Source organism: Stegodyphus dumicola, chromosome 9 (genome assembly GCF_044657685.1).
Source record: "Stegodyphus dumicola isolate Sdum_Otavi_A_Nest chromosome 9, ASM4465768v1".
Classification (NCBI taxonomy): domain Eukaryota; kingdom Metazoa; phylum Arthropoda; class Arachnida; order Araneae; family Eresidae; genus Stegodyphus; species Stegodyphus dumicola.
In genome coordinates, this window is record NC_140776.1 from 186,324,413 (window position 1) to 186,351,852 (window position 27,440).

At 35.4% G+C, this 27,440-nt stretch overlaps 1 long non-coding RNA gene across 1 annotated transcript; it reads right to left on the bottom strand.

Moving 5' to 3' along the window:
* Positions 1–1,920: 1,920 nt before the first annotated feature.
* On the bottom strand, positions 1,921–27,440 carry LOC146995579 (uncharacterized). The gene is made up of 3 exons (XR_015043242.1): positions 27,348–27,440; positions 25,028–25,109; positions 1,921–2,030 (listed from the first exon to the last, which is right to left on the bottom strand). It is a non-coding gene; the product is annotated as an uncharacterized LOC146995579 (long non-coding RNA).

A 27,440-nucleotide genomic window follows, 5' to 3' on the forward strand; every position in this document is an offset into this window, starting at 1 on the left:
TAAGATTCTCGTGCCTAGTTCTGCCACGCGGTTCTTATCATGAGTTCTTTTCTTCATATTTAAAGAATTTCTAGGGCATAATTTAAAATTTAAATCAAGTTCTTTTCATTATACATTTTGACTGTTTAAAACTCATACCTCTGTTAGCCACAGCAAAAAATAATTTCTACTTCTCAACTAAACATTACATCGAAATCATTAAGATAATTAACTAAAGTAAAAGCATTTTCCGATTAAAATTAACCAAATTAATAGTATTTTTCAGTTAAAAATCTTGATCTATTCGAAATATAACGAAAAAATACTTATCCTAATTATCACATTTAAGACACAGGAAATTAGCATTTTATAATAGTGTTAAAATTGTCTTAATAATAATCAGGCCCACATTGTTACAGGTGATCTTATTATCTTAGAAAATAATCAGTTAAATAAATTCATCATTTTTGTCACAGAATTAAGAATTCATTATAGTTCTAATAAAAACTAACTGAACAAAATTAGTCATACCTAAAAAGAATATAGTATCATGCAATATTTCTCGAAAATAAGGCAAGTACACTTCCTCAGATTTTCATTAAATAGACATACCAATTAGATTAAAAATTAAAATAATAAAAATAATTTTAAAAAAATCAGAAGGCTTTTAGATTTTATATTACGCCCAAAAGGAAGTTTTTTCTAACTTTTGCGTGTTAACTTTATTCGTTAAATAAATTTGTTATTCGCACTTGAACCATAAAATTTAATCCAACTGCCAAATTTAATCCATCATAAAATATTTAAAAAGTGCATATCTTTAGAATTTCCAATACACAGGCCCATGCGGCGCTGGAGATATTTTTTCCCCTCTTACAATGTTGCCGTTGCTCGTTTCGAAAAGCTTGAGTTTGTTATCGTTGTTTAAGGTTATCGTTGCTTTTTTACAATGTGAGGAACATACATAGATTAGTTATTATTTAATTTATTTAAGTGGAATGCAAAACGATAATATTTGGTAACAGCAATTTGAAAAGTTAAACGCCGTTTTATAGTACATGAGGCAAAATGCCAAAACGAAATTAATAGCCCTTCTGAGCAAAATGTCCCTTTGGCCTACTAATGATAATAATTTACGAATTATGAAGAGCAATTTAAGAATTTAGAAGTTAATCGAATATTAATAATATTAAATTAAGAAGCATTTTAAAAGCGAAGAACACAAAATATTTTATATATAATCCGTTTTAAGCCATGTTAAAATTTAAATTGTGAAACTACATTGGAAAGGTAGATTACTGAATAATCTTATTTCTTGCCTCATCTAATCAAAAAAAGCTCTCTGATTTTATAAGGAATTTTATTCTAATAATTTTTAAAATTTATTAAATTTAGTTGATTTTAGAATTCATAATGCCTTATGAGTTAAATGTGTTTTGAGCACTAAAAACACTATTCAATGTCCTCTTTTCAGAACAAAAACCTAGAAATAATATGACTTCCGGAAAATCAACGTGTTTACAAACATAGTTTCCCTACTAATATTGTTTTACAAATAAGCCAACGACAAAATTTGATTATAAAAACTCTTTGATATGACATTATAAACTACTACAGTTTTGTTTTAAATTCGTATCATATTTAAATTCACGTATCTAAAACTAAGCTATGTATTATAAATTTACTATAATACTTTATTACGTATCGCATTGTAGCATACAAAAAAATTAAGATCTTGAGAAATAAAGATTTATGGGAATATATAAAGTTTCCGCATGCTTAAAATCTACAGTCACAAATAATTCAGTGAAGTAATGCACCTTACATATAAAAATTACATTACATTATAATTTATCGAGGGAATTATATTAACTGAGCATTAAGTCTTACAATATATTAGTATAGAAAACTTAAATTTGTATAAGATGGAGATGAACTTACCAGTTGATGATAAGACTTCAAACACTTAATCCAGATACACAAATATCTCAAGACTGGGAAACTCACACGCCTATGGGCAGAATCCAAATAAAACATCCAGAAGAAATCACCTGAGAATACATACAGATCCAGTGATTTGCTAACCAATAGAAAGATCAAGGATCAAGGATCAAGGAAGTTAATTTACGGAGTGCGCTAGGCTAGGCCTTTAACTCCACATCATCAGAGATAGAATAATTACATCAAAAGAAGGGTTCATCTAATAAGGGAAAATTTTGAAGCCTAATTATAAAAATAAAAGCTTTTCATATAATGCCTTCCGCATGAGAAAAAAAGGAAAACTCTTAGAAATTCTTTAAATTAAATTTTGTGTTTAAAAAGGGCCAGGAATAAATTTTGAGAGAGGAGTCAACATTCAAAAAGTTTTGAAAAGAATAAAAAGGTGCAATACATTTCCTTGATTCTTGATATCAACAGCAAAATAAAATCCTTAGGACAAGCAATCCGGGGAGTTGGGCAAAAAGGGCTGGGGGCGAAACCCGTTGGGCGGGTTCTAGTAGCAGTTCAGTGTGATACACTGAAGGAGGAGAAGAAAATTATTGGTCGCTATTTAGTGCGACGTTAAAAGGTCCCCTTAGGGGGTCGAAAGCAACCCGTTTAGCGGGTGGAGAAGAAGCTTTTAAGAAGCTATTGAGAAATTAAGTGCAGTCGCGTGCGGCTGCGGAGATAGGTTGTCCCTTGTTAAAGAAACGTTAGAAGGCTCTTCTTAAAGAGTTAAAGAACAGGATTCCTCCGGTCAATGCCCTTACGCATTGTTAACGCGGGGGCGGTTGGGGTTTAGGAACGAGAGGTAAGCATCCACTTGGGCATCTGTATTCCAATACCGACGCCGTTTAAAAGGTAGTTGAGCATAATCAGGTTGTAAGATTGCTCTGGGTCGCTTTTTAGAAGAGGCAACCGCAGGATCATATACCGGCAGGGTATGTAATACTGGATTTCCACCAAGATGGATGTTTTTGAAAAATCTTTCCGAAAGTCGCTGTATAAAGCGATTAATGGGCATAATTTTGAGGTCGTTATGAATGTCATCGTTCCTTATGAACCATGGAGCGTTTAATATCTGCCGTAAAAATTTTGATTGAAAAATTTGGACGTGTTTACTGTTAGTCAGAGCAGCTGAGCCCCAGATGGGACTCGCGTAACTGAGAATAGGCCTTATGATAGATTTATAAAGCAAGATCTTGTTATCAAGTGACAGGTCGCTATTTTTAGCGAAAAAGGGGCGCAGGTTGGCTTTGACAGCTTCCGTATTCGCAATAATTTTTTGAATGTGAAGTTGCCAAGTTAATTTTGAGTCTAGTAGAACACCAAGGTATTTGTAACTAGTAACCCAGGGAATAGGTTCACCGAAGAAAATTAGATTATCTAAACGAGGGATGTTTCTTCGGATGAATAAAGTGGCAGCACATTTAGCGACATTAATTTTGATTTTATACAGTCCGAGCCAGAGTTCTAAGGCTGAAAGGTAACTCTGCAATGTAGAGATTACTATGGTGATGTTGGTATGTTGAGTTAGGATGGCCGTATTGTCTGCATATAAAGCTAAATTGATACTAGGTGCCTTAGGCACGTCGTTGATATAGATATTGAAGAGCAGAGGTGAGACAAGACTGCCCTGAGGACATACAGCATGGATCGGGCGGGGAGAGGAGAGTTCGTGGTTAACTCGTACGCGGAAGTTTCGTCCGGCTAAGTACGAGCTAATAATTTTATGATGTGAGCCGGAAATCCAAGTCGCATGAGCTTGTAAATAAGTCCGTCATGCCAAACCCTGTCAAAGGCTTTAGCTATGTCAAGATAGACAATTCCAGTATTCTCTCGCTTACGAAAGCCTTCATGAATGAATTCCACTACACGTAGTAACTGGTGTACCGTGGAGTGTTTAGGTCGGAAGCCGAATTGTTCCGGGATGATTAAGTTTTGATCTCGACAGAATTCATTCAGGCGATTAAGTAAGACATATTCATATACTTTTGAGAGTGAGGAAAGCAGACTAATTGGTCTGTAGTTGACGGGTAAGTTTAGATTTTGCCCCGGTCTTGGAATGGGGACGACCGTTGCAATTTTCCAGCGGTCGGGGAAGTAGCTTCTCCTTAGCATAAAATTAATAAGGACCGTAATCCAAACAATAAACATTACAGGGAAATTTTTAATCATGCGATTAGAGATAGAATCCATGCCTGGAGCCTTGTTGGGTTTCAGTCTATTGATGTATTCCATCACCTCTTTAGGATCAGAGGGCCTAAGTTCAGGCGTGAAAGGTTGTGTTAAAAACTCTTCAACACGTGAATGTATGCGCCCTTGAGTAACCGGGCGGTTACAGTAGGCGTCGTTATTAGGAGCGAATTGAGTAGCAAGGCTGTCGGCTAAGACTTCTGCCTTTTCAGTGTCTGTGTAAGCCATCCGTGCGTCATCGGTCGTTTGGAGCGGCGGAATGTGTCTGGATTGTTTGCGTATTCGAGCGGCAGCCCGCCATATCGAACTGTCTTCAGTCGTTAGGGACTCAATGTAGTGTTTCCACTCCGTCTGTTTGAAGAGACGGGTTTCAGTCCTTATCTCGTTCTGTATTTTGCGAAATTGGGCGCGGATATTGGGATCACGCGACCTTTGCCAAAGTTTTCGCAAAAAGTTCCGCTGCTTAATTTTGGATTTAGTCTCAGGTGGGAGTCTGACACACGGATAGAAAATTGGTTTTGAAGCCGCAGCTCTCGCTTCTTTGAGAATGGACTACAAATTTAGTAAACACCTGTCAAAATCCGAATTGCTGGTAATTTTGATAGAGGGGGTAGCAGTACGTTCCAAGATAAATTTAAAATCGTCCCAATTTGTAGAGACTTGCTCCTGTAATTTTGAGTAACGATTTTGGATATCAAGGGTGATCAAAACTGGATAGTGATCAGAGTCAAGGTCTTGAATCACTTTTATTTCGTGTCTAAAATTAACATTATAAAAGGCAGCCAGATCAAGAACTGCAGGGGACCCTCTAACAGGGTAGTAAGTCGGGAGGGTAGGAGCTATGATCTGTATATGGTTTCTCTGGCACCATGAATTTAGACTAATGCCATACCAGTTCCTGTTAGGGCAAAACCATGCGGTATGACGTGAATTTAGGTCACCAGCAATAATTAGGTGATTTGATAATGATAAAAGTTTATCAAAATCACTGACAGGAAAAGTACCTCTTCCACGTGCAGTTGATAGTGGAGGCAGGTACGCCGAGATGACTGTTAGTGGGGGAGAATTTTGGAGGAAAATTTTGATAATTGTCGCTTCCAAAATACTTGAATCAGGAGGGGGTATCATGTGATGCTTAATCGAACGCTTCACGTAGATACAGGTGCCACCACTTGCACGCCTGGCTAATGACACCCTGTCAGTCGAGTACATGTCTCTCGTTTATATCATCCCGTATAGTTGAGGAAATAGCAAATTGTAATAAGCCCAGCCCATACATGCCATTGCTAACGATAACAACAGAAAATTCCCCCGCCCCTACTAGTAAAATGAAATGCTTTTGTGCGAACGGTAGAGCAACTAATCCTCTGGGGAAATACCTTATCAGCTAAGTCATAACAAAGAATTTTAAATGGACTCTCTTTCACAATCTTTGACAGTATTATTCGTGTGTCAGCCGAAGCAGTTCAAAAGATGAAGGTGAATAAAGTACATTCCATGCACAATTAAACATTACAAACATCACGAATACGCATAGAAATGGTAATAATTAGTATTTTAGAACATGTGCTATAAAAGGCTGTACATAAATCCTCAATAATAATTCTGTTAATATGTACAAATAGTCACCGATAATTATTGGTATACCAGCTCTAAATTTCGCAGCTATTGTGCACAAAATCCAGACCAAAGTACATCAATACCATAAAATTAGCAAAATCCTTGCTTTGCTAATTTTATATTTTACCTCGGTGCATTTCTGTTTCGTCTACATCAACACGATATTTATCAATAATATTACATAAGGACAAAAAGTGATCGCTTCGAAGTATTACGTAAATATAGATGAATAAATATCTACAGACACAAGAGTTATTACAAACTCTCTTCAAGATATGCACTTGAAGGAAAAATAAATAATAGCAGGTGTTCTTTACAAGTACTATTTATGTGAAACATTGTTACTGGAATTTTGACTAACACAGTTAGCCATAGAATCCGACTTTTTCTGAAATAAAATCCTGATTTCAGAAATTTATGAAATGATATGCCTAGCAAATTTTTTAAAACCATTGTAAGATATTTTTTAAATTGTAACGTTTAAAAGTTATTGATAGTTTTCAATTTAGAGAAAAAAAAAAAAAAAATTGCTATAGAATTTCGAATTTCCCTTGACATTTTTTTTTTTTTTTTTTTCGAATTCTTTTTATAAATGAACACGGGTTAAATATTTGGAAATAAATTATATATTTGTAATATATCTGTTAATATAATAATATTAATATGCATATTATACATATAATATTAATATTCGTGTTAAATATATACAAATATGCTTGAATGTATTTAACACATGCTCATTAAATGAATAACCACGTTTTAAATATTTACAAATATATTATGTATTTATAATATACTTGTTAATATAATAATATTAATATATGTATTAAATATATACAAATCCGTTTCAATGTATTTAACATGTGGCCGTTCAATGAATTCAATTCAATGTTGTCATTGAATAACCACGTGTTAAATACTTTCAAGATGATTAACATGTGTTAATATAACACGGCAACTCTAAATAGTTTAGGTTAATTTGAACAATCTCTCTAAAAGCCTGTAGTTGTCCTCATTCCCTCAGTTACAATACCTGAGATATAGAGTATTTAGGAACAAAGCAAAAATCATTTAAAAATGAATAATCGTATGGCTTTAATCAAGAAATTTGAGGAGGGACGTAATCATTGCATACCAACAAAAAATAAGGAATCAGAATTTTTACCCCTGAGACATATGTATCGGTAAGTTTTCTGCCAAGTCAAATCATGGTAGTAATCAAAACAATTGAAATGAAAATTGTTAAGAAAGATTTTATATTAAGAACAAGCAGCGTCTTATAGATTTTTTTGTGTTACCTTTGTTTATTAAATATCATGTTCGTCGCGCTTAAAACATAAAATTCAGTTCAACAGTAATATCGCAAAATATTTAAAAGAGTATATCTTTAGAATTTCTGATACGCATTCTCGCGCGCTGGAGATTTTTTTTTTTTCCTTCCTTAAGTTTTGCCATTGTTCGCTTTGAAATCGTTGAGTTTCTTAATCAAAAACTCGCAAATGCTTTACAATATAGGAAATAGTTAATAAAATAAATTCCTAATTTTGACTTTTATATGCCCATATTCGGGTGGAGACGTACGTTATTAAAAAGCGGATGACTTTAGATATCCTTGTTTTATGTCAATGCGACAAACGCATATGCATTTATGCAGATTCTTCATTATTTCCTTTCTTTAAATATAATACAGGGCTCTAACATTTAGTGGCAACCATTTAAAATGTGATTCGCCGTTTATAGTGAATCAACGCAAAATGCCAAAACGAAATTAGTAGCCCTTCTGGGCAAATTGTACCTTTGGGATAATAATGCTTTATGTGATTTCAAACGCTACACATTGATTTGCATATGGCTCGGAGCTGTATAGGAAAAGCTCTTTGTGTGTACTGGAAAAGATTCATCGACAGTACTAGTTTCTTTCAAAATACATGCACTTCAACCACATGAATTTGAGAAGTAACTCTTTGACATATAGATTTCGTAAGGGTAATAATCAGATATTTTAATAGTTTATGTACATTTTAACACCTTCAATGTGTTCCACGACGCCATTTAATAATAAACTCAATTTTACTATATAAGTTACAACCATACTAAGCAAGCATAAGTCACACATTTAACACAGTACAGCATTTAGACTACATATGCCGTGATAATGACACCTAATTAGCAAAGAAATATCATCAGTGAAACAAATATAGCATAAAACTCACATATTAGAGACAACGTAATTGCACAGACCTGGAGTATGTGTTTTTAAGGAATTCATTCAACTTGTTTGTAACGATTTGAAATAATTATAAAGAGAGAATTTCAGATGTTTGTGTCACGAAAATATAAACGATATATTTATAGATATTGCATTGAAGAGATATTAGGTCATTTTAAAGCATCAGATGTGAAAAATGAGCAATGCTCTTATAAGGTATTTTCTTCCTCCTTTCTGCATGTCTTCGTGGTGGAACGGTTAGCACACTCGGCGCGTATTCCGGAGGTCCAGGTGCGAGTCTAGGCGAGGGTACTACTCATTTTTCGTGTTTCCTACTTTGATAATCCTAATGACTCTACACCCTCCCCAGCATTCGAATTTGGACCTCTCGATTACGCGCAGAATGTGCTAACATTACACCAGGAAGGTATGCAGAAAGGAGGGAGAAAATACCTTTTTCAGTTTACCTTGAGTTTGGTTTTGTGGTGAACGACTCAAACAAGATCATAAGGTCTATTTTTAGACCAGCTGGATCGGGTCGTATTCGTATCAATTCTAACCTTATTGCATTCTAAATTGCCCTGTTCAAAGTGTTTCTTTTTCTTGAAAAAATTCTATTTTCCAGGAAGTTAATTGTTCGAATGTTATCAATACTTGTGTTGTGAGGGAACAAATAGGTCCTTTGCAATATACCGTTATTTCTCTATTTCTTCATTTGGAGGCAATATCAAGGACAAGTTATCAATACTGGCATACTTAGGACCCTGACGGAAAATAGCAGAGACAGGTTCTTATTAATGGTGCAAACAATGGAGTTCCCAATCGGAAAACTAACCAAGCAGTATGAATAGGATTCCAATTCTTTCAGACTCTCCCTATTCAAAATCTCCCTATTCAAATCTCCATCAAACAACTTATACTTCCTAACAGCGCTCCGTGAGTTTGTTATAAAAGCTAAAAAGAAATATATAAATTTCATAAAAATTTGACCTATACTGAAATCTTCTGTTTAACTTAGATAAGAGACAATAGCTCCTAAAAATATTATGAAGTTCAGCTGAAGACCACTACAGTTAAGTACCTGAAGAATGCAGACACATTCAACATCAAAGGAGGTGCGAAAAATACTTAAGGCATATACCGAAAGGATAGATAAGAATACAATGCATACAACACATCAAAATCCTACAAGTTAACAATAATGTTAAAAACTAAGAATAACTATACAGCGTACGGAATTAATCTCGTATACTATTGGTAATTTTACCTCAAAATATGTCCTCAAATACACTGAACATAATGAATAATTTCTCAATGGGTTCTTCAGCGTAGTTAGTTCTTAATTCAACTTGATAAAAACCTCGAAACTGGAAGTGCTTAAGTGAATATTTAAATAAAAGAGAAGAAATTTTTCATTCAGATTAGATACTCCGATAAGTAAAAACAAATTATAAAAAACTTTTAAACAAATTTAAGCAACCAATAAGTTATGCATTTTATATGTGGTGTATAACGTGTCCCCATAAATTTCGATCTTATTTTTTGTATTAAAAGTGCAAGTTATACGCTGGAATATACGGTAAATACATGTGATTTTGTAAAAGATTAAAACAGAGGTAGGTCGAACTTATTTATGCAAATCTTTCGGTTTTGAGAGCAACGGAAATCATTTGCATATTTTTTCTCCGCCCTTAGGAAAAGGATTGGTGCTCCGTGGAGGTCATTGAGGTAAAATTGGCTCGCAACCCCGTTACACATGGAGAAAACCACGAAAACTTTCATGCAGGCAGTCAGCGCGTTCGCCAGTACTCGAACTCAGTACCGAACAGCCAGTGTTCAGAAGCTTTTACCGCTCGACTGCTGATATCCTATCATTTGCTTTTTTTTCCAATACATATAGCGATACTACACTGCGGAAAAAAACATTCTGTTTTCTTCTTCTTATTTATTTATTTCCTATTTCTAAGCTCTTGGATGGTTACAACATATGAATCTTTTAATATCTGTAAATCTTTTTGACGAACGAGACTTGAAACAAAGACGCTTGCGTACTATTCATGGTCGTACTCCTGAAATTCTATTAAATGTCACAACAGTGTACATCATGTTGTTCGTGCGTACGCATTTCTAGTTCTAAAATTAAATTTAGAACGCTAAAAATGTAAAATATTCACCGAAGTACTGAGAAATAAAAAGGTTTAAAGAACAATTTGTATAAGATGGCAACATATCTTTCTCAACTATGAGCAATCCCATGCTTTACTATAAAAATAAGCTCCCTCTTCATTTACGTTGCACTGAAGTAAATTAATTACATTCTTGTTCAAGAACTTTGGGTAAGTTTGTAGAGACATAAGATTATTTCGAAGCGGGAGTCTCGAAAAATGAGCAATGCTGTCGCCGGACTGGAGCCTCCGACCTTTCGAATGCGCGCCGCGTTTGCTGGCCATTACACCACGAAGGCGTGCTAAGAAAGCGGGAGAAATACCTTATAAGTTTACGTTCTATATTTGAACGTTAATTTCTATACATGAAGTGGGGCCACCAGTGGCCGAGGGGAAACGTCGCTGAACGCTGATAGTTCGGTCTTTGATACAAATTCCGGCGAATGGGCTGGCTGCATGAGCGTTTTCGAGGTTTCCCCCATATGTAGCCTACGTACGAGCCAGTGGCTCTCAGAAAGTCCTCCAGGAAGGAATTCAAATGATAAAGTAATATAAGAAAAAGTGTAACGAAAATAGGAAACATTTGCGAATCCTTACAACATCAAATTATGTAAGAGTCATATGACATGAATTAATCTCGAAATGATGCAGTGCAGAAAGATTACTGTTTTTAGAATAGAGAAGGAAAATTAATTTTACGCTGCTAATTTAATCTGTTGCATATTCCTTATTTTTCTTACATACATATATGTACATATATCATTCGATGGTTGTGAATCATGACTTTGGTTATTATCTTTCTATTCATTTTATATTCAAAATTATATAAAGGTAGTTTAAAATTTTGTAAAGAGAATTTATACAAATATTTTGTAATATGTTTATAGATATTGACGTGCATTAAGAAGGGCAAGGGCTCGTAGGCTTCTAGATATTTTAAAATTTTTATTTATTCGCATTGAATTTTCTTTAAAATTACTTTACATGCTTTCTCCGCCATTTAGTTCTGTACATTTCATCAGTGCTAATTATGAACTTCTGCTAGTTTATGTTTTTATGGAAATTTGATTTACAGTTATATTTTCGTGTATTGTTTTTTATAGGGATTCTGTATATGGATACCCGTTCTATGTATGGATACTCCACTATGGTATAATTCTATATAATTCTATTGGTTTTTGTTTATTGTTTTGTGCAGCGATTTTTCCAAGAGTTACCTTTATTGGTCTCTGGATTTTTGTGTAGCGGTTTTTACAGGATTTGGCGTATGGGTGCCTGTATAGGTGTACATGCTTTTGTCTACTGGTTTTTACAAGGCATAGACCTACGGAATATCCATTTTTTAATGGAAATTTGGCCAATGGATATGCATATAAAGTTCTGATTTTTGGCTATGGATTTTGTTTATAGTGCCTACAGATCTACAGGTTTCCACAGAGATTTGGCCTACTCGTATCCGTACAGTGATACAGGTTTCTGTTTACAGGTTTTTTACGGGTATTTGACCTACAGGTACCCGTACAGTACAGCCGTGCAGGATTCTTTCTATCGGGTTTTACGGTTTTTCGTTTCTTACGGTTCTATAGTTTCTATCGGTATTTGGCCTATGGGTACTCGTACAACCGTACGGGTTTCTTTTTATGGGTTTTTACAGGTATTTGGCCTACGGGTAACCGTATAACTGTACGGGTTTCTTTTTATGGGGTTTTACAGGGTATTTGGCCTACGGGTACCCGTACAACCGTAGGGGTTTCTTTCTATGGGTTTTTACGGGGATTTGGCCTACGGGTACCCGTAAAGTTGTACGGGTTTCTGTCTGTGGGTTTCTACAGGGATTTGGCCTACGGGTAACCGCAGAGCTGTATGGGTACCCATAGGCTAATTCCCCTTAAACAAATTTTATGGGTTTCTACGGGGCATTTTTAGCAGGGTATGCATTTATTTATTTGTTACATTATTCAGTTTCTCAATTATGCCTTTTCAAAAATTCTAAATCTGCCATCCAGGGAAAGTTCATTAGCTTAACTTACGATTTTTGCAAGAACTTTGCCAAAGTAATTCACTATGTAGAATAAGAACTGGATCTTCTCGCCTGGAGAATGTAGTGTTGCAAGGGGGCTGCTCGAACTAAGTTTAAAATTTTCACGACGTGCCCGGTGTAAATCTTTCTGTTGAAACAGTGATTCAATATAAAGTTTGAAAATCTTACTTGCAGAGGGCAATAAATATATTAATATTACCAACCATTCCTGGCTCCACTTCACATCCGGCAGCTTGTGCTGAGGCCTATCTATCGACATTTTGCTTATGATATAAATATATTATAGATAACTTTAACTCTTGTTCGATCTTTCATGAATAATATTTTCAGTATTTCTTGTTTACAGTGATATTAGTAAATACCTTTCTCCCCATAACTCTAACTGCGAAAAGCTTTTTTTATCCGTAGACTCGTCAAATTGTAGTGACAATCTATCACATATTTCATTTACGCTCTAGCTGTATTTGCCTGTCTTTTGCAATGTCATTTGTTCTTCTTGTGACTATGTATTCTGACAACTACAAGAGTTTCAACACAGGTTACCGTATGTCATTATAACTAACGTCCCTTTTGGACTAAATAGACATTAATTAAAATATTAGTTTCTTAAAAAAATGAGAAAATGTAAAAAGTGGGTACAATGTGTACCTTGGCATACAAAACTTAGTTCATTCTAATACACGGAACCCGGTTTCTCGCTAGAGAAAAAAGCACTCTTCATTAAAATTTAATTACTTACACATGATAATCCCCCTTCAGGAAGAAAAATATTTTGCTTCTGAAATTTTTATTTTATTCTATCGGAAATCATTTAATCCATTTCCAGATTTATAATTTATGAAAGAAAATTAAAACATTATGCATTTATGTAAAAATTATTAAATTTTTAACAATGGAGAGCCAATATTTCCTGTGCGGTTCAGAAAGTTACTTCCTCCAGTAGGTCACTGGACGTTCTTGGCCGTTTATTTCTTGGGACAAAACACAACCGATCCTTTCGTTCCTCGCATCTGTGTCGAGAATAAATGGTCTATCGAGCTGAGGATAAGTCAAGACTGGAGCCGATGTTAATGTTTTCTTCAAGTTGTTAAATGCATCCTCACATTCTCTATGTTAATCACAAATTTCCTATGGTAGGTGTAAAACCCCAGGAAGCTTCTTACTGATGCACATTTTTAAGTGCATTTCTAGGCTTTAACTGCTGACATATTTTCTGAATCTGTACACAGTAGGATAGACCTTTCAAAACAGTCTCCATGAGGCGTTCGATCGTTGCTGGCGAATTGCAGAGTCCAAACTGCCAAAGTCCTTGTCCCTTGGTAAATGCAGTCTTTTCTCACTCATCAGGATGTATCTCGACCTGCCAAATACCCACTCTTTAAATCAAGTGTTGAAAACCACTACTATCCAGAACGAATGTCCGGAATGTCGTCCATTCTAGGAAGAGGGTAACTATCTTTCTTCTTAACCTCGTTCCACTGACGATAGTCAGCGCAAAATCTTGTTGAACCCTCTTGCATTTTCACCAGGATGATGGACGATGCCCAGCGACTGCTGAAAACTGGATGCTATTGCCTTGTTGCATATTCTTTAGACCTTTTCCTACCTCTTCCCGTTTAGCAATCGGCAGACGTCTCGGATATTGCGCAGCTGGTGCGTGATCCCCGGTGTCGATTTTCAGGTTGTTTCTAAGTGGTTCGAGCCAAGTCAGAAGACGAAAGGGAGAAAAACGTCTGTAAATTTTGAACGACATGTTCGACAGCACTCCTTTCCTTATCGCTTCATTGCGCATTCTGCAATAACTCGGTTGTAATGCTCTCTGAAGACACGAAGTTTCGAGTGTTGCTGTTTCGTTTAACGCTGGTTACTGGACTACATTCTGCAACCAATTCCCCTTTCTTTATAACTCTCGCCTTGTGAATTTGGCAAGTCTCACAGTAATAACGCATCTCGATAGATCGATGAGTGTTCAGGCTACTGGTACTCCTTTCAGGCTGTTACATTTCTTGGGATATTCTATGAGGCCGAAGCGGAAAATTCTATTTTCGACTATGGATCCAGGAAGTAAACATTCTACTCTTGCTGGTATTGTGATATAGTCTTGAGTTAGGATTTTTTAGGGAGATTTAAGTCCTTCTTCTTTAAATCCGAGTGCCCCAAATCATACTGTTCAAACTACATAAAAGATTTTATATGCTTTTTTCATTTCAAAAGAAAAAATAAGCTAAATTTTCTTGGTGGAATATTCAAATTCCTAACGCCTTTTTTATTTCAGTTATTACTTAACTGAGAAATGATGCACAAAAAAGTATCGAAAACGTTTTCAGATAAAATTAGTTTATTCAAGCTATGGTTTATGATCAGCGAAGAAAATTACTATTAAAAAATTCAGAAGTTAAATTTTAACATGCCCACGACATATATATGCCATGGAATAATCCGTCCGACGGAATGATTGCTTCGCTGATTTGAAGGAAGTGATTTTTTTTTAATTTTGGTACGGGCTCATTGAAACGACCAAACATTTAATCGCATTAAACGGGCAAGGTATGCTCACACTGACATACATGTGAATAATTACTTCTCGTTCCTTCCCCTTCCCGCCTCTCGAGTCTTGAATGCTTAACTCACTGACCGGATGAACCCCTCCTGCTTCTTTAAGAAGCTTCAGTAGCAGGCGACTGGACTTAATTGTTAAATCTAGAGTCAATTGACAATTTCTCTACTTCAAAATAGCTCTTTCAGCCCTTCTAAAAAGGGCCTTTTACTTGCTTTTAGTACCCCCTTAAGAGGTGTCAATCATTTGGCCTTAAAGACCGCACTGAACAGCGGGCGGAAACGCAACTGCTCCCTCCGTCCAGCAGAAAAAGAAAGACTGCGAGCGTAGATTCGGAGGGCTTTATTACCCCCGCATCACGCAAACAGAAAAAAACTCCAGAAATCATTACAATTGATGATAGTAACCCCACTGAAGTAATTGCAAATTCAAAAAACATTGCCTCTAAAATCAAATATGAAAGAATTAAAGAAAGCCTCTTGGACAGCGGTCGCAGTCCCGCCAAGGGAAGCTCTATAATCACCCCCCCTGTTAACGGGGATACTTCAGGAGGAGAAACTAGTATGGCGCAGTCACAGAGCGCTCCTCCCCCCAACCACAGCAACCCTCCATTCCGGCTATTCACGTTAAGAGCAGCAAACAGTGGAGAACGCAGATGACTTTCCTGCGAGAAATTGCCCCTAATATCAAGTGCATTCTCACTGGACCTTTTTTAAAATTATTTGTTCAAACAGAACTAGAATTTAGGGAGGTTACACGATGGATGCGGCAGGCCGTCCGGTTGACTAAACCGCGCACTAGACACCCTATGCCACTTGTTTACATACAAGTCCGACCTCATCCCTTCATAGACCAACTGTACAGTGTCACCGATATGTAGGGCGCTGAAGTCAAATTTGAGGCTTACAGAGGCCGTAAAGGCCCTACTCAATGCTTTAGGTGCCAAGGATTTTTTCATTTCTCTGAAACTTGCACCCTTAACATACGTTGTGTGAGATGCGCTGGCCCGCACTGGGCAAAAGATTGCACATTAAATGACGATCAACCTGCTTGCTGCTGCAACCCTGGAGGTAGTCACCCAGCGTCCTTTAAATCTCGTCCTCGTTACCCAGGTAATAACAAAAAGAGCTCAAAAAAGAATGCTCCTAGGGCAGCTGCTCCTGCAGCCCCCCTCAGGGAACTACAAACACCCCAGCAAAAGCTGTACAACCAGCCACTGTGACTGCACCTAAAAAAACAAGCTCTCTGTCTTAGGCAGCGACCCTAGGTAAAGGACCTACAGAGCCTCGACCCAAAAATCAGGGTCCAAATCCGGCAGCTATGGCGAATGTGCCTTAAATAGCTCCTCCGGTTACTCAAGTAGAAAGTGGAGACTCCGAGGATGTTTTCCCCTCTACTTTAAAATGCCTAATTGAAATCTCATACTACAAGCCTTCCAAAGGGCCCTGACAAAGCTTAGGCAGGCAGACGCTCTTACGAGGGCCTACCTAATTTATGAAAGCTATATTATGCTTTCATATTAGGATTTCTCGGCTAATTTAGACCCGTGTCTTAAGTTTTTCAGAGCTGTAACCTTTTACCACGGCCTTAAATTCAACTGTTTAAGACAAAGTTCAATTACCAACAGAGAACTTACCATGTGCACATGGAATGCAAACGGCCTCATCAATAAGATCGATGAGGTCAAAGATTTTATTGTAGTGCACGATCTTGACGTGTTATTAGTCCAAGAGACTCATCTTACCCCAGGGAGAACTCCCAAAATTGGGAATTTTGACATGTACTCGACTGACAGGGTGTCATTAGCCAGGCGTGCAAGTGGTGGTACCTCTATCTACGTGAAGCGTTCGATTAAGCATCACATGATACCCCCTCCTGATTTAAGTATTTTGGAAGCGACAATTATCAAAATTTTCCTCCAAAATTCTCCCTCACTAACTGTCATCTCGGCGTACCTGCCTCCACTATCAACTGCACGTGGAAGAGGTACTTTTCCTGTCAGTGATTTTGATAAACTTTTATCATTATCAAATCACCTAATTATTGCTGGTGACCTAAATTCACGTCATACCGCATGGTTTTGCCCTAACAGGGAAAGGTATGGCATTAGTCTAAATTCATGGTGCCAGAGAAACCATATACAGATCATAGCTCCTACCCTCCCGACTTAGTACCCTGTTAGAGGGTCCCCTGCAGTTCTTGATCTGGCTGCCTTTTATAATGTCAATTTTAGACACGAAATAAAAGTGATTCAAGACCTTGACTCTGATCAGTATTCAGGTTTCATCACCCTAGATATCCAAAACCGTTACTCAAAATTATAGGAGCAAGTCTCTACAAATTGGGACGATTTTAGATTTGTTTTGGAACGTACTGCTACCCCCTATAATAATTACCAGCAATTCCGCTTTTGACAGGTGTTTACTAAATTTGGAGTGAATTCTCAAAGAAGCGAGAGCTGCGGCTCCAAAACAAATTTTCTATCCGGGTGTCAGACTCCCACCTGAGACTAAATCCAAAATTAAGCAGCGGAACTTTTTGCGAAAACTTTGGTCGCGTGATCCCAGTGTCCGCACCCAATTTCGCAAAATACAGAACGAGATAAGGACTGAAACCCGTCTCTTCAAACAGACGGAGTGGAAACACTACATTGAGTCCCTAACGACTGAAGACAATTCGATTTGGGGGCTGCCGCTCGAATACGCAAACAATCCAGACACATTCCGCCGCTCCAAACGGCCGATGACGCACGGATGGCTTACACAGACACTGAAAAGGCAGAAGTCTTAGCCGACAGCCTTGCTACTCAATTCGCTCCTAATAACGACGCCTACTGTAACCGCCCGGTTACTCAAGGGCGCATACATTCACGTGTTGAAGAGTTTTTAACACAACCTTTCACGCCTGAACTTAGGCCCACTGATCCTAAAGAGGTGATGGAATACATCAATAGACTGAAACCCAACAAGGCTCCAGGCATGGATTCTATCTCTAATCGCATGATTAAAAATTTCCCTGTAATGTTTATTGTTTGGATTACGGTCCTTATTAATTTTATGCTAAGGAGAAGCTACTTCCCCGACCGCTGGAAAATTGCAACGGTCTTCCCCATTCCAAAACCGGTGCAAAATCTAAACTTACCGGTCAACTACAGACCAATTAGTCTGCTTTCCTCACTCTCAAAAGTATATGAATATGTCTTACTTAATCGCCTGAATGAATTCTGTCTAGATCAAAACTTAATCATTCCGGAACAATTCGGCTTCCGACCTAAACACTCCACGGTACACCAGTTACTACGTGTAGTGGAATTCATTCATGAAGGCTTTCGTAAGCGAGAGAATACTGGAATTGTCTATCTTGACATAGCTAAAGCCTTTGACAGGGTTTGGCATGACGGACTTATTTACAAGCTCATGCGACTTGGATTTCCGGCTCACATCATAAAATTATTAGCTCGTACTTAGCCGGACGAAACTTCCGCGTACGAGTTAACCACGAACTCTCCTCTCCCCGCCCGATCCATGCTGTATGTCCTCAGGGCAGTCTTGTCTCACCTCTGCTCTTCAATATCTATATCAACGACGTGCCTAAGGCACCTAGTATCAATTTAGCTTTATATGCAGACAATACGGCCATCCTAACTCAACATACCAACATCACCATAGTAATCTCTACATTGCAGAGTTACCTTTCAGCCTTAGAACTCTGGCTCGGACTGTATAAAATCAAAATTAATGTCGCTAAATGTGCTGCCACTTTATTCATCCGAAGAAACATCCCTCGTTTAGATAATCTAATTTTCTTCGGTGAACCTATTCCCTGGGTTACTGCTTACAAATACCTTGGTGTTTTACTTGACTCAAAATTAACTTGGCAACTTCACATTCAAAAAACTATTGCGAATGCGGAAGCTGTCAAAGCCAACCTGCGCCCCTTTTTCGCTAAAAATAGCGACCTGTCACTTGATAACAAGATCTTGCTTTATAAATCTATCATAAGGCCTATTCTCACTTACGCGAGTCGTATCTGGGTCTCAGCTGCTCTGACTAACCGTAAAAACGTCCAAATTTTTCAATCAAAATTTTTACGGCAGATATTAAACGCTCCATGGTTCATAAGGAAAGATGACATTCATAACGACCTCAAAATTATGCCCAATAATCGCTTTATACAGCGACTTTCGGAAAGATTTTTCAAAAACATCCATCTTGTTGGAAATCCAGTATAATATACCCTGCCGAAATATGATCCTGCGGTTGCCTCTTCTAAAATGCGACCCAGAGCAATCTTACAACCTGATTATGCTCAACTATCTTTTAAACGGCATCGGTATTGGAATACAGACGCCCAAGTGGATGCTTACCTCTCGTTTTCTAAACCCCAACCGCCCTCGCGTTATCAATGCGTAAGGGCATTGACCGGAGGAACCCTGGTCTTTAACTTTTTAAGAAGAGTCCCTTAACGTTTCTTTAACAAGGGACAACTTATCTCCGCAGCCGCACGCGACTGCACTTAATTTCTCAATAGCTTCTTAAAAGCTTCTTCTCCACCCGCTAAACGGGTTGCTTTCGACCCCCTAAGGGGACCTTTTAACGTCGCACTAAATAGCGACCAAAAATTTTCTTCTCCTCTTTCAGCTGTATCACACTGAACTGCTACTAGAACCCGCTCAACGTGTTTCGCCCCCAGCCCTTTTTGCCCAACTCCCCGGATTGCTTGCCCTAAGGATTTTATTTTGCTGTTGATATCAAGAATGAAGGAAATGTATTGCATCTTTTTATTCTTTTCAAAACTTTTTGAATGTTGACTCCTCTCTCAAAAATAATTCCTGGCCCTTTTTAAACACGAAATTTAATTTAAAGACTTTCTAAGAGTTTTCCTTTTTTCTCATGCGGAAGGCATTATCTGAAAAGCTTTTATTTTTATTATTAGGCTTCAAAATTTTCCTTATTGGATGAACCCTTCTTTTGATGTAATTATTTTATCTCTGATGACGTGGAGTTAAAGGCCTAGCCTATCGCACTCCGTAAATTAACTTCCTTGATCCTTGATCAGCTGAGCAACTGACACAGCAACGTTTTCGAAGCTTAAGCGTGTTCCCCCCGTCCCTTCCCCTCCGCGAAGTTGACGTTCGCAAAGATAGATCAAGTATCAAGAAAATACTTGCTTTTATTTTCTAGTATTTCTTTTATTTTAGCAAAAATTTAGTCTAAGATGACTGCCCCTATCTAATTTATTCTGCTTTTATTTTGGCGCAAAATAAGATGAGTGTTGATATTTGTTTTCAGTGTGAAGGCACTTATTCTTAAAAGCTTTTTTCGGCTTAACAAATTTTTACCGTATTAGAAAATTCCCTCTTTTGATGATGACATTTTATTCTTCAGATGATGTGGACGTAAAGGCGTTTGTGCCTAAGAATTCCGTAACACGAACTTCCTTGATCCTGGATCCAGCCGAGACATTTTCAGTGAGGTTTAAAAAACTCCCACGTAGCCGCAACACAGTTTCCGTAGCTAGGCGGGACTTCTCTTCGGGCGGGCTCTTTTTTCTAGTAATCCTCCCGGTTAAAATATTGCCTCCAGAATCTCGTTTCTCAGAAAAGTCCTGTCTAGCCGGGACTGCAGCCAAGTGTGATAACCTCTTTAGATAACATGAATACGAAGCAGTTTGCCACAGAAAATTGTCCTATTTAGGTAGAGAACGTTCACATACATTACTGCTATCCGAAAACAAGAAAATAAATGAATAAAAGGAAAATGTATACAGGAAAAGCTTGCATACAGGACTGCTATAACATGTAGTTGTTTACAATCAGCCGCACGAAGAGTATATAAATATTATATGTATGTATGTACCCACTCTGTTACTCCGCTCCGCAAGCTCAGTTTTTTTACTTCCTTATAGGAAGTATTGTAATCACGAAAAATTCTGGGTACCATATATCAACGAAAATATCCATTTTTACCTCTATCGAATGCAATATAATGATGTTTTTGCTTGACATCTGTATGTAAGGACACAATAAAGGAGTCTTTATCCTCAAACGAATTATAAAACTCATTTAAAATGGATTCAGAACAGTTTTTTCGTGGCGTATGTACGTATGTATATCGCATAACTCAAAAAGGAATAGCCTCAGAAGTTGGAATTTTGTATATAGGACTGATATAAGATGTAGTTGTGCACTTCCGTTTTCGGTTGCAATCGCTCGCACGTAGCAGCAATTGCGCAAGTAGTAGAATAATTTAATTTCGCACTAAATGAATTTATGATCATACAACATTACATATATATATATATATATATATACGCACTCTGTTACTCGGTTTGTTGGGCTCAAAATTTTGTATTGTTGTATGTTAGTAAATTGCACTTTTTTGCTTTAAAAATGATTGCATTATGTTATGTTGTTCTTATCTTCCGATTAAGAATTTTTAACCTTTAGTTAACCTGCATGCAATAATTGTAGAATTATCAACAATTAAAAATTTAGCAGAATAGTGGATTTGTTGCCAGTCTGGAAGAACTAAACTTCGCAACAACCAAGATAACGCTTTCGTTTATTATTGCGAATTCAATCATGCTTAATCCATTCTGGAATTATAACTTAATTTATTAAATTACATCATATATTCACTCAACGTGCGTCCACAACAAATTAAGACATTTTTTACTCCTTCAGTGTCTATTTGCCGAGTGAGACCAAAAGTAAACTTTCAGTTTCGCACATCAGAAAATCTGCCTTCTTGCACACGCTTGTTTTTGAGTAGAAATTCCAATTTTAATTGTAAAAGTTCTGTACATTGTTTTAACTGTTTTTGTTATATTTTTCAATTTTTAATAAAATATTTTGAGGTTTTATATATTTTTGCCTTGTCGCGAAGTCAGAACTGAATTAATTGAATTAAAAATATATCTATAATGAAATTCGAGAAAATAAGTTTAAATGAAATGCAGGAAAAAATGCGTGTAGTTTAATATTCCATATAAGGAAGTGATGTGATGTACACATCAGATTTTTTTTTTTTTTTTTCCTAATAGTAAGTAAATTATGCATATTTTACTTTCAAAAGAATTGAATTACGTTATTCCTATCTTCCGATTAAGGTTTTTATGCCTCTTAGTTAATCTGCATGCAATAGGTGTATGATTGTCAACAATTTAGACTTTTAATTTAAATTGGTAGTAACTTTTTGTTCAAATAAGTAACAAGTAAACTTAGTTTTCTGCACGAAAAAATCTGCCTTCCATCCAGATACTTGAACTGCTTGTGTTTTCTTAGAAACTCTAATTTTAATTGTAAAAATATTTTTTAATCGTTCTGACTGTAGTTGGTGTTTGAAGCTTTTCTATATTTTCTAGATTTTAATACACATACTATTTTGAGGTTTTAGAAATTTTTGCCTTGCTACGAAGGGAGAATTAAATTGATTAAATGCGAAACATATATCTAATGTATTTTGAGGAATTAGGCTTGAATGAAATGCAGCAAAAATTGCGTATTATTTAATATTTCGTACAAGGAAGTCATGTGGTGTCCGCATCAGTTTTTTTTTTTTTTTTTTTTTTTGTCTTTATCTTATTAAAATGTTTCTTCTATCTAAACAGTTCAAAAATTTCCTTTTCTATTTCTATTCTAGAATACGTTTTCAATGCACATTTAACATACACAGCCCATTCACACTATTCTTTGTTATTGATGAGCACAACCAAATTTTTTCTCTGCCCAGGGTACTAAATGAAAGTTCTATAGTACCCATTGTATACGGTTGAGACAAACATACAAAGAAAGGCATGCTACATTTTTGTAAAGAATGTGGTCGCTTATTTTACCTCACCTTTTTCCCCTCTTTTATTGTTACCTCCTTCATGTTTCACATATTAGTTCTTTAGGTAACCATTTCCACTGCAACTTTCAATTCGAAAATTCCCGATCACCTCTTTCTACTTTAAAAAATTCTCCAAGGTGGTTGCCTAATAAGTAAGTATTTCATAATTTTAGAATTCCTGGATGTGTATTAAGTGTTGTCATACATTGTTTTATTTATTTTTTTCTCAGTTCTTCACATATGTGTTCCATTTTCTTAGTACGATGACTTTGTTAATAACAAAAAGACTGAGAAAAGTTGTGTAAATCTTTTAATTATTAACTTTTAAATTTATTTATTAAACATTACTTTCTTCACACTTACGCGAAATAAAATTCAACAGCAATAACACAAAATATTTAAAAACAGCACATACTTGGAATTGCCAATAGAATGTTAAGTGTTTCCATATACCTTTTAACATTCGCTATATTATTTATTTAAAAATATTTACGGGGCAATAACATTTGGTGGCAACATCGTTTTATTTGAAAAGTGATATGGATACAAAAGTAAGGAAAGAGATTAGCAGCACCTCTGATGCTAAAAATTACAGTGTAAATTTTTGTTGTATTTATCATTTACTGCTAGCATTAGCAATGTCACGTACAAGCGTGAAAATTTAATAAACGTCTTAGCATTCATTTTTAGAGCATATTAACACCACATGAATGACTTTGTTTCAGTAAATCATCTAAATTTGTGCCAAACTTCAAAAATTAATCTCTGATTTATACTCAGTCCTTTATATATTATAAATCAAAAAAGTCTAAGAAATATGCATGAATTTTTAGATTGTTAAATAATCAATCAAACAAGCCCTGATTACTTACCTAGGCCATAAGACCCAGCCCATGTTTTCGTGTTTAAAAAAAAATAATAATAAGGAAAATTTGTGGGAGCTCTAGAAGGAAGACTGCTTCTTTGTTAATTGGAGCCTGTAGAATAATAAGATGAATGAATAATAAGAAGAAACAGAATAAAAGTGTTTGTGAACTTCTACTGGTTTAAAAAAAATGCCCTTGTTTTGGGGACTGTAACAGCATCTCCCTACATTCTGACTGGATACAGTCACGGATAATATACAGGACCACCTTAAAATCTGATAAAACAGGTGAAACTAGAAGAGCGGTTCATGCTGTATGGCGAAGCATTTTCCAAAGGAACTCTAAACTGGCTTAAATTCACTTTAAAAATATGCATGATTCACTTTATTGAAATATTTGCAATAGAATTCTGACGTAAAAGTTAATATTTAATTAAATATTCTAAATTCCATGCTCTTTCATTTCATTTTGTAATTTTCTTTGACTTTTAGACTGAGAAAAGTCTAGGGAATAAAAGCTTTTATTGTTTTCAAAGTACTTTTAAATGAAATAAAAATAACCAAAGCATATAGTATCTATGAGGATATCATATATATAAAGGAAGGAAAATAAAAGTTAACACAAATATTAATCAATTAACTAACATTGCTTGACACTTCATATAAAATCTGCAAATGTCTACAGTAGATTAAAGCAATCCATATCAAATGAAATTTAATAAGAGAAAGGTCAATAAAATGTAATAAAGAAAAAGAACACATCAAATCAAATAAAATTTAACAAGAAAAATCATTCCAAAAATAACCCGAACTATGGGAAAGTCATTTGTGTAACTTAGGTTCCATTAATTTATTAAATTTCATTTATTGTTCTGATTTTTCTCAGTAAAGGCTCAAAATTAAAAACTAAAAGACCGAGTACTTTATTGAGAGATGCGTAAAAAACGAGGATACTTGGCAGCTACGTGACATTTTGTTTAATTTCTACCATTAATAACTGACTAACATGTATGTAGATTTTTTCTTCCTCTATCGTTTGAGTTTCCGTGCAGTTAAAGCAATTAGCAGAGAACAAAACTGCCGAAAGTACTCAATTTGCCTCTGATTTAGATCATAAAGTGAAATTTTTTTGCAGTTTTCCTCAATGTAACACGCTTGCTTGAATCAGAAAATTTTCGAACAAGTGCCTCTTTTAAGATCGGTAGCTTTTGCATGATTTACAATAATTAAAAACATGAGTTACTTAATAAGAATGCAAGAATGCAAGTGAAAAAATTTATTTAGCAAAAGGAAAAAGGTATATCTACACAGTAAAACTAATATAAAGCACAGTGTTAAAGTTCAACTATTATTTGTAGCACACTTGATTTGGTGCATCACAATCTTCATTTTTATCTCCTCTAATATATACTAAGGGGGAAAAATCTTTTCTCACGTGAACTATACAAATGCAAAAATGTAATCTAAAAACTGCACCATTTTCCACACCATCTTTGAGGTATGATGCTAGGCGCGTTACCCCTTTTTGGGCGGGTTCTCCAATAGACCTATTTCCCTTATATCTCATAAAAAATTCATCTTACTTAAAAAAATTATCATCAGAGATGATGAGAACGCTCTCACGCAGCTACGAAAGACGTACGTATTTATAGGGATTTTTTCGCCCTGAAAATAGAAATGAAAGATTATAAGGATGTGAATACATAATATAAAGTCTTTAATAACATATTTAAAGGCAATAAAAATTTTTTCATAAATTCAGTTTTAGCCATGCATGTCTTTACAAAAATATATATATTAATAATGCTGAGAGACACATGATTTCTAGTAGAATAGTGTGTTAAATTATAAATAGAATTTTTCTCAGTCTCTCAGCTTTAATTTTCTTTGCAAATTCCGCAAGAAAGGAAAGTAAAAACTTCAAAACTGTGACAAGAATTAATACAAACATCAATATTTTCTCAAATGAGTGAGTGTTCCATGTTATATTATCTAAAATCAATCTAATGAAAATTCAATTAAATGGTGATATAACATACAGAAAAAGAAAAGCGCATTTTACACATTTTGAAAAATGATCTTATGCATAATGTTAATGACAATTTTGATAAATTTAAATTCATAACACTTTTATAAATAGCAATATTAGCATTAAAAATCTCATTCACGCATAACAGAATTAATGATGTCTAATAATGTACACAGATACATGTAAATAATACACATGAATAAAAATTTACAGGAATTAATAATGAGATCAGATTTTCTACAAAGTCATTTTATCACTGAATAAATATAGCAAAGTTTTACAATGCAACTGTGTGCAAAGAAAACAATTTTGATACAATAGCAAATTTTCTAAAATAATAACATAGCTGATAAGCCAAGATCTAATAGAAAGTAACGGCTGCAGTGCAAAGTTTTGTAAATATTTGTACGTTGAATTATCCATTTTCATTGTTGACGAGGCAAAAGCAATATTTCTCAACAATAATATTTTCTAAAACATCAAAAATTGCAAAGTAAAACCATCTTTTAAATATGTTTGTCTGCTAGATGCAAGTTCATCTTTTCTTTAGTCTTAAGATTTTTTGTTTTCCAAATCATTTTAATTAATTTATTTGAATTATTAAATAAATACTAATTGTATATTTCAGTTGACATTTTGTATGGTAATCATTTCAATAAGGAGGATTTCTCGTCCTGGGCCTCAATAGCTGTAGGTCTGCATGCCTGAGAATGATCCCGAGTTTGAAATCCCACTACTTAGCGGTCTTAACCTTTCGGATATTCGTACAGATGTCAAGTTCAGCTATATTTCTATATTAATTAAACATATCTGTTTTCGACTTTTATACTTGAATTCGAGGTGCAGTTTGGTAGTTGAGAAAAAAACAAGATGGGAGATTTATATGCTGTTCTGTTATCAGGACCGGGTCCAGAAATTTGTGTATGTATGCATGCATGTTCGGATATGTTTCCTGTATGTATGTATATGTGCATGTACCACCCTGTATTACTTTAGGCTTTGTATCTGTGGGTACACATACATACACGTGTGCATATATATACACACATCTGAATTCGGTCTTGATGACAGAAATGTACCGATAATTACACCATTGTTAATGATAAACTGTTATATATTAGGAAAAATTTTTAAGAAATTACAAGTTACGCTTTAAAAAACACAGGCTTTCATATAAACTCTTTAGATGGAAATCACATTGAAATGAAATGCACCAACTTGCTGATTACATATGATTTTTTAAAATGTGTGCAAAGTTATAAGACATTCAGTGTTTATATGAAGTTTGCTAATGTTATTCATATCTGATGATTACAAAATTTAAAAATGATTGATACATTCAGTTGGATACTTGTACATAACCTACATTTGTGCACCACTCTCAACAAGCATAAGCTGTTATCTGTTTTCAGAGCGAAGCGGTCATAAAGTAGCATCGAAAGAAATCAAAACATCACTGCGATGAAAAGCTTAAAACTACAGTACGTTTTAAATGCAATATTCATTTAAATACGATATGAAAGACTCCTACTTTCCTCTCCTAAATAATTCAATTTAAATAATGGGCATTTTTCAAATAAAGATCGTATACAGAAATTATTTATCTTATTGTTAAGATTAACAACAACATAACAACAGATAATTTAATTTATTAACAAAGTAGTGTCATCTTATTGTTAAGATTAACAATAAGATGACACTACTTTGTGCATGTACATCTACTTTGTACATATGTGCAAAGCATATGCTTTGTACATATGTACATATGTTAAGATTAACAATAAGATGAAAATACTTTGTTAATAAGTACAAATATACAGGGTACCTATATTGAAGATAAATATAGAAACGAGCAAGTAAAATTACTAACTTACCTTTAAGTCCTGGCCTAGCCTTTTGGTGAAAGAAAGCGCAGTACGGGTTTTTACAACCGCCGGGTTTGCTTTCAAAATAGCATTGTATTTGAC